The sequence below is a fragment of the Plecotus auritus genome (genome assembly GCF_963455305.1).
Source record: "Plecotus auritus genome assembly, chromosome: 6".
Taxonomy (NCBI): domain Eukaryota; kingdom Metazoa; phylum Chordata; class Mammalia; order Chiroptera; family Vespertilionidae; genus Plecotus; species Plecotus auritus.
This window is the reverse complement of record NC_137773.1, coordinates 135,183,517-135,191,420: the sequence shown is the minus strand read 5'-3', so window position 1 is coordinate 135,191,420 and position 7,904 is coordinate 135,183,517. Positions and strand designations below refer to the sequence as shown.

At 44.6% G+C, this 7,904-nt stretch overlaps 1 pseudogene across 1 annotated transcript; it reads right to left on the bottom strand.

Moving 5' to 3' along the window:
* Positions 1 to 1,458: 1,458 nt before the first annotated feature.
* Positions 1,459 to 1,974, bottom strand: LOC308251831 (transmembrane protein 250-like; annotated as a pseudogene). The gene is made up of 2 exons: positions 1,851 to 1,974; positions 1,459 to 1,809 (listed from the first exon to the last, which is right to left on the bottom strand). The product of its transcript is annotated as a transmembrane protein 250-like (transcript).
* Between the last annotated feature and the right edge of the window lie 5,930 nt (positions 1,975 to 7,904).

The following is a 7,904-nucleotide window of genomic DNA, read 5'->3' as shown; positions in this document are numbered from 1 at the left end:
CCTCAGAGCTGGCAACAAACTGAGGGGCACGGTTATAGCCAAGTGCTTTTTGCTTTCTCTGCCTGATTTGGGTTTTCTTCCAGTGGCACATAACTGTCCTGACAGCGCTCCTGGGCCACTGGCCTGCCTGCTCAGGCAGAGTCAAAAGGGCCACTGTCAGGGAGGTAAGGGGGCAACTTGGGGTGAAGCAGCATCGGCCCCATGTCCTGTCCCCCGTCTCTGCCGGTTGTCCCAGCAGAATTATTCAGAGTGCCCTCCCACTTGCCAAGCAGGCCCACGGTGGCCACTGAGTGATGTGGACACCTCATCCCCCTCACTGCAGAAGGCCAGAGGAAGGGATGCTGGCTCTGGAGTGTGTTCTCTGTGACCCAAAGTCCCTCAGGACCATGGGCCCTTTGCTCTTTCCTGGCCACAGTCCCTGCCCACATTCATTTTTGTTTTTTACTCCCCAGCTACTCTAACAGCCCCCAGGGCAGGAGCACAGGGGCGGTCTGGCCCTCGCCCAGAGATCCAGCCCTGGGCCACCTCTCGACTCTAAGTGGTGCCTTAAACACAGGTGTGCCCATGTTTCGTAGTGCACTCTCAGAGCGCACAGAGACCTCCGACATCTGCTCCAGACACGTCCCAATTCTGTGTTCTCTCAAAGGAACAGACCAAAATCAGCCCCCAGAGCCAGGAAGGAACTGAGGTGCCTCCCCAGAAATCCACATGTGAAGGGGCCTGACCTTCCCCGACCTGCTCAGGAGGAAGACGGATCTGCCCTGGGCCGGACCCCAGTCTACCACCTACCAGGGCCCTGACTGCCCGCTGGACTGAGCATGCAGGGTTCCACCGTGATCCTGAAGACTGGCTAGGACTCAAGACCCCAATATCTCTCAGGGTGCCGGGCGGATGAAGATCTGTGGGCTGTGCCCCAGGGGCGGCCCCGCGGCAGTGTGGTGAATGGAGCCCAATGCTTCCCTAAGGCTGGGGAAGGGGCAGAGGCTGGGCCGGGGGAGGGGGCCAGGCCAGGCGGACCCCTCCAGATTTGCTCCTGGGCAGCACACCCCTTGGGGGAGGGCGTGACCCCCTACACCACTGGGGACCCCAGTGTCCTGGAGAATGGACAGGGGCACAGAGGCTCTCCAAGTACAGACTGATGGGGCAGCCTCGCAGCACGGCTTGGAAAAGTGCAGTTGGGACCACGGGAAGTGGCCAAGGGTGACTGCACGTACAGGAGGGTCAGCGGGCGGGAGGCGGAACGTCCCGTGCACAGGAGGCGTCAGCGGGTGGAGGGCGCAGCGTCTGTGCACAGAAGTGGCAGCCTGTCCCTCTCCTGGGCAGAGACCCAGCTACCGGATGGATGGACGGAGGGAGCGTGAAAGACCAGGGCCCTGACCTACCCCGTCAAGAAGAGGATGGTCGCAGGCATGGGCCCCACTGGTCACAGTAACCAAGCCCGGCCCAGGCCCCGGGCACTCACTTGCACACAAAGACCATGAAGCGCCAGCCCAGGCCGCCCACCAGCAGCGGGGTCACGTGGATGCCGTAGACCAGCAGCTCGTGGAGCAGGCAGAAGTCCCCGCACCTGTGGCCCAGCAGCAGCAGCAGCAGCAGCACCCACAGCTTGAGCTGGACACTCAGCAGGACGCGCAGGTAGGTGCTGCAGGCCAGCGCTGCCGGCCATGAGGAGGCTGCAGCTGAAGTAGAGCAGGAAGCGGATGAAGCCATAGAGCCAGCGCGCCTGCATGTACACTTCGAAGTTGTACTTGGTGCACGCCAGGCGGGAGGTGCAGAGGGGCCCGCAGGCTGCGTGTAGGCAGGCGATGTGCGGCAGGCCGAGTGCGGGCAGGTGGTGTGCAGGCTGGTGCTGTGCGGGCAGGCGGCGTGCGGGCCGGGGAAGGAGCGCACCCACCTCGGGATGGGCATGACCTGCGTTGGGGCCTCGGTGCTAGCTGGCAGCAGAGGCGGCGTCCAGGCGGTGGTTAGCGTCATGGGCACTTAGGCCTGCGAGCCCTCAGTTGAGCCGCGGGGCAGGAGTGGGCCATGCCTGGTAGGTGATGGCAGCCTCCGGCTGGTGTGTCAGCAGGACACAGGACCCGCGAGGAGAGAAGCAGCAGCAAGTGGCTCTAGTTTATGTAGTAACTGCCATTCGAAGGTTGCCTACATCTTCGACGTCTCGGCCTCGTGTACGTCGCTGGCCTCTATGATTGTTTTGAAACACCAGGACAAAGGTCTGAAAGAATAAGAAAAGTTCTTTACTGACATATTAAAAAGCTCTTGAAAAGACACGGGGAACCTTAAATGCATTTTACTAAGTAAAAGAAGCCAATCTGAAAAGGCTACATACATGCTGTATGATTCCAAGTATATGACTTTCTACGAAAGGCAGAACTCTGGAGATAGCAAAACCATCAGTGGTTGTCAGGGCTGGTGAGGAGAGCAGGGAGGCTAAGATGAATACGTCTTTAGGGCAGTGAAAATACTATTTATGATACTATAAAAATAGGTCCATGTTATTGTTAATTAGTCCAAACCCACAGAATGTACAACACCAGGAGTGAATCTGTGGGTTTTGGGTAATAATGATGTGTCTGTGTAGGTTCATCAACCTATATGAGTGTATCCCTTATGGAGGATGTTGGTAATCGGGGAGGCTATGCGTATTTGAGGGCTATGTGGGAATTCTTCCTACCTTCCACCCAATTTTGCTGTGAACCTAAAACTATTCTGAAAAGGTCATTTTTATAATAATAATTAAAAATAAAACCAAACCCAACTTATTTATTTTCCAACCTGAAATTGTCTATCTGTAGCACAGAACAGCTGGTAGGAAAGAAAAAGAAAAAGAAAAATGTATGGAAAACCTAAAATTTGGCTTTCCAGGTCGAATAGGCAAACATTCATTTTAAGGGATAATGAAACTAGAAAGATTTATTATTTCTATTTATGAAGTTCCAACTCAGTAGAAATGAAAGATTTTTTTTTTTTTCAAATTTTTATTAAGGTATTATATGTGTACATATCTTACCATTGCCCCCCACCCCCACCCCACTCCCATACATGCCCTCACCCCCCAATGTTTTGCATCCGTTGGTTACTCTTATATACATGCATATAAGTCCTTCAGTTGATCTCTTATTTCCCCCACCTCTCCCTAACCTTACCACTGTAATTTGACAGTCTGTTTGATGCTTTACTGCCTCTGTAACTATCTTTTTGTTCATCAGTTTATAATGTTTTTCATTATCCCCAAATGAGTGGGATCATGTGGTATTTTTCTTTCATTGACTGGCTTATTTCACTTAGCATAATGTTCTCTAATTCCATCCAAGTGCCTACAAATGGTAGTAATTCCTTCTTTTTTACGGCAGCATAGTATTCCATTGTGTAGATGTACCATAGTTTTCTGATCCAGTCATCTGCTGATGGGCACCTAGGCTGTTTCCAAATCTTAGCTATTGTAAATTGTGCTGCTATGAACATAGGGGTGCATATATCCTTTCTGATTGGTGTTTCTGGTTTCTTAGGATATATTCCTAGGAGTGGGATTACTGGGTCAAATGGGAGTTCCATTTTCAGTTTTTTGAGGAAACTCCATACTGTTCTCCACAGTGGCTGCACCAGTCTGCATTCCCACCAGCAGTGCACGAGGGTTCCTTTTTCTCCGCATCCTCGCCAACACTTGTCGTTTGTTGATTTGTTGATGATAGCCATTCTGACAGGTGTGAGATGGTATCGCATTGTTGTTTTGATTTGCATCTCTCGGATAATTAGTGACTTTGAGCATGTTTTCATGTGTCTCTTGGCCTTCCTTCTGTCTTCTTTCGAAAAGCTTCTATTTAGGTCCGTTGCCCATTTTTTTATTGGATCATTTATCTTCCTTTTATTAAGTTGTATAAGCTGCCTGTAGATGTTGGAAATTAAACCTTTATCAGTGATACCATTTGCAAATATGTTCTCCCATACAGTGGGGTTTCTTGTTGTTTTGTTGATGGTTTCTTTTGCTGTGCAAAAGCTTTTTATTTTGATGTAGTCCCATTTGTTTATTTTCTGTTTGGCTTCCATTGACCTAGGGGCAGTATCACTGAAAAAGTTCTTTTGGCAAATGTCTGAGATTTTGCTGCCTGTGGATTCCTCTAGTATTTTTATGGTTTCCCGTCTTATATTTAAGTCCTGTACCCATTTTGAGTTTATTTTTGTGTATGGTGTAAGTTGGTGATCTAGTTTCATTTTTTTGCATGTATCTGTCCAATTTTCCCAACACCATTTATTAAAGAGACTGTCTTGACTCCATTGTATGCTCATGCCTCCTTTGTCAAATATTAAGTGCGCATATTGGTTTGGGTCGATATCTGGATTCTCTATTCTGTTCCATTGATCTATATGTCTGTTCTTGTGCCAGTACCAGGCTGTTTTGATGACAGTGGCTTTGTAATACAGCTTGAAATCTGGTATTGAGATCCCTCCTACTTTATTCTTCTTTCTCAGGATTGCTGTTGCTATTCGGGGTCTTTTTTTATTCCAGATGAATTTTTGGAGAGTTCTTTCTAGGTCTGTGAAATACGCCGTTGGTATTTTAATGGGGAGTGCATTGAATCTATAGATTGCTTTGGGTAGTATGGACATTTTAATGATGTTGATTCTACCAATCCATGAACATGGTATGTTCTTCCATCTGTTTACATCTTCCTCTATCTCTTTTTTCAGTGTCCTGTAGTTTTCCGCATATAGGTCTTTTACCTCCTTGGTTAGGTTTATTCCTAAGTATCTTAATTTTTTTGGTGCGATGGAAAATGGGATTGCTTTTTTAGTCTCTCTTTCTGTAAGTTCATTGTTGGTGTATAGAAATGCCATAGATTTCTTGGTGTTAATTTTGTATCCTGCTACATTGCCGAATTCATTTATTAAGTCTGTTAGTTTTTTGATGGAGTCTTTCGGGTTTTTTATGTACAATATCATGTCATCTGCAAATAAGGACAGCTTTACTTCTTCTTTTCCAATTTGGATGCCTTTTATTTCTTCTTCTTGTCTAATTGCAGTGGCTAATACTTCCAGTACTATGTCAAACAGGAGTGGTGAGAGTGGGCATCCCTGTCTTGTTCCTGTTCTTAGGGGAAATGGTTTTAGTTTTTGCCCATTGAGTATGATGTTAGCTGTGGGTTTATCATATATAGCTTTTATGATGTTGAGGTATGATCCTTCTATTCCCACCTTGTTGAGAGTTTTTATCAAGAAAGGGTGTTGGATTTTGTCAAATGCTTTTTCTGCATCAATTGATATGACTATGTGATTTTTATCTCTCAATTTGTTTATGTGATGTATCACATTTATTGATTTGCGGATATTGAACCATCCTTGCATTCCTGGGATAAACCCTACTTGGTCATGGTGTATGATCTTTCTGATGTACTGCTGGATCCTATTTGCTAGAATTTTGTTGAGGATTTTGGCATCTACATTCATGAGGGATATTGGCCTGTAATTCTCTTTCATTGTGTTGTCTTTATCTGGTTTTGGTATTAGGGTGATGCTGGCTTCATAGAAGGAGCTTGGAAGTGTTCCTTCCTCTTGAATTTTTTGGAATAGTCTGAGGAGGATAGGTTTTAGTTCTTCCTTGAATGTTTGGTAGAACTCTCCTGTGAAGCCATCTGGCCCCGGGCTTTTGTTTGCCGGAAGCTCTTTGATGACTGCTTCAATTTCTTCCATAGTTACTGGCATGTTGAGCTGTTTAGATTCTTCCTGATTGAGTTTTGGAAGGTTATATTTTTCTAGGAATATGTCCATTTCCTCCAGGTTGTCCAGTTTGTTGGAATAGAGTTGTTCGTAGTATTTTTTAACAATCCTTTGTATTTCGGCGGGATCTGTTGTTATTTCACCTCTTTCATTTCTGATCTTGTTTATTTGGGTCCTCTCCCTTTGCTTCTTGGTGAGCCTGGCTAGAGGTTCATCAATCTTGTTTATCCTTTCGAAGAACCAGCTCTTGGTTTTGTTGATCTTTTGTATTGTTTCTTTGGTCTCTATGTCGTTTATCTGTGCTCTGATCTTTATTATTTCCTTCCTTCTGCTTACACTGGGCTTTTCTTGTTGCTCTTTTTCTAACTCTTTGAGTTGTTGGGTTAGGTAATTTATTACCCCTGTTTCTTGTTTTTTGCAGTAGGCTTGTAGAGCTATGAACTTCCCTCTCAAGACTGCTTTCGCTGTGTCCCATAGATTTTGGATTGTAGTGTTTTCATTGTCATTTGTTGTCATGATGTTTTTTATTTCTTCTTTGATCTCTCTGGTAACCCAGTCATGGTTTAATAGCATGCTGTTTAGTCTCCATGTGTTTGATTTCTTTGGGTTGTTTTTATTGTAGTTGATTTCCAGTTTTATGCCACTGTGGTCTGAGAAGATGCTTGATATGATTTCTATCTTCTTGAATTTGAAGAGACTTTGCCTATGTCCCAACATATGGTCTATCTTTGAAAATGACCCATGTGCGCTTGAGAAGAATGTATATTCTGTGGCTTTGGGGTGAAATGTTCTGAAGATGTCAATTAATTCCATCTGGTCTAGTGAGTCATTTAGGATTGATGTTTCTTTGCTGATGTTTTGTTTAGAGGATTTGTCCAATGGTGATAGTGGGGTATTAAAGTCTCCTACTATGATTGTATTGCTGTCAATGTCTCCCTTGATATCCTCCAGGAGTTTTTTTATGTATTTGGGTGCTCCTGTATTGGGTGCATATATGTTTACCAGAGTTATTTCTTCTTGTTGGATTGCTCCCTTTAGTATTATGAAATGGCCTTCTTTATCTCTTGTTATGTCCTTCAGTTTGAGATCTAATTTGTCAGAAATAAGTATTGCTACCCCAGCTTTTTTTTCAGTTCCATTTGCCTGGAAAACCTTTTTCCATCCCTTCACCCTCAGTCTGTGTGCGTCTTTTTTTCTGAGGTGGGTTTCTTGTAGACAGCAGATATATGGGTCGTGTTTTCTTATCCAATCTGTTACCCTATGTCTTTTGATTGGGGCATTTAATCCATTTACATTTAAAGTTATTATTGATAGGTACTTATTTGTCGCCATTCCTATTCTTTACCCCTGTGTTACTTCTTCGCTTCCTGTTTCTTTCTTTCTTTCTTTTTTTTTTTTTTTTTACAGTAGACCCTTTAGCATTTCTTGCATTGCTGGTTTGGTGGTAATAAATTCCCTTAGTCCTTTTTTGTCTGTGAAGCTCCTGATTTCACCTTCAATTTTGATTGACAGCCTTGCTGGGTACAGTATTCTTGGATTCAGCCCCTTCCTTTGCATGACTTTGTATATTTCATTCCATTCCCTTCTGGCCTGATGAGTTTCTGTTGAGAAATCAGTTGCTAGTCTGATGGGGGTTCCTTTGTATGTAACTTTCTGTCTCTCTCTTGCTGCTTTTAAGATTCTTACTTTGTCGTTGGTGTTTGCCAATTTAATTATAATGTGCCTTGGCGTCGGTCTTTTGGGGTTCATTTTGCTTGGGACTCTGTGAGCTTCTTGGATTTGTGTGGGTTTTTTCTTCCCTATATCTGGGAAATTTTCTGTCATTATTTCTTCAAACAGGTTTTCTATTCCTTGCTCAGCTTCCTTTCCTTCTGGGACCCCTATTATGCGGATGTTGTTTTGTTTCGTGTTGTCCCAAAGTTCCCTTAGACTCTCCTCCTGCCTTTTAATTTTTTTTTCTAGAAGTTGCTTTTCTTGGGTATTTTTTTCCATCTTGTCTTCTAGCTCACTGATGCGGTCCTCTGCTTCTTCTAGTCTACTCTTGATGCTTTCTATTGAGTTCTTTACAGCAGCGATGTCATTTTTCATTTCTTCTTGGTTCTTCTTCATTTCCTCTTGGTTCTTGCTCATATTGTCGAATTTGTCTTCCATTCTTTTCAGCCACCTTATGACCATTTCTCTGAATTCTT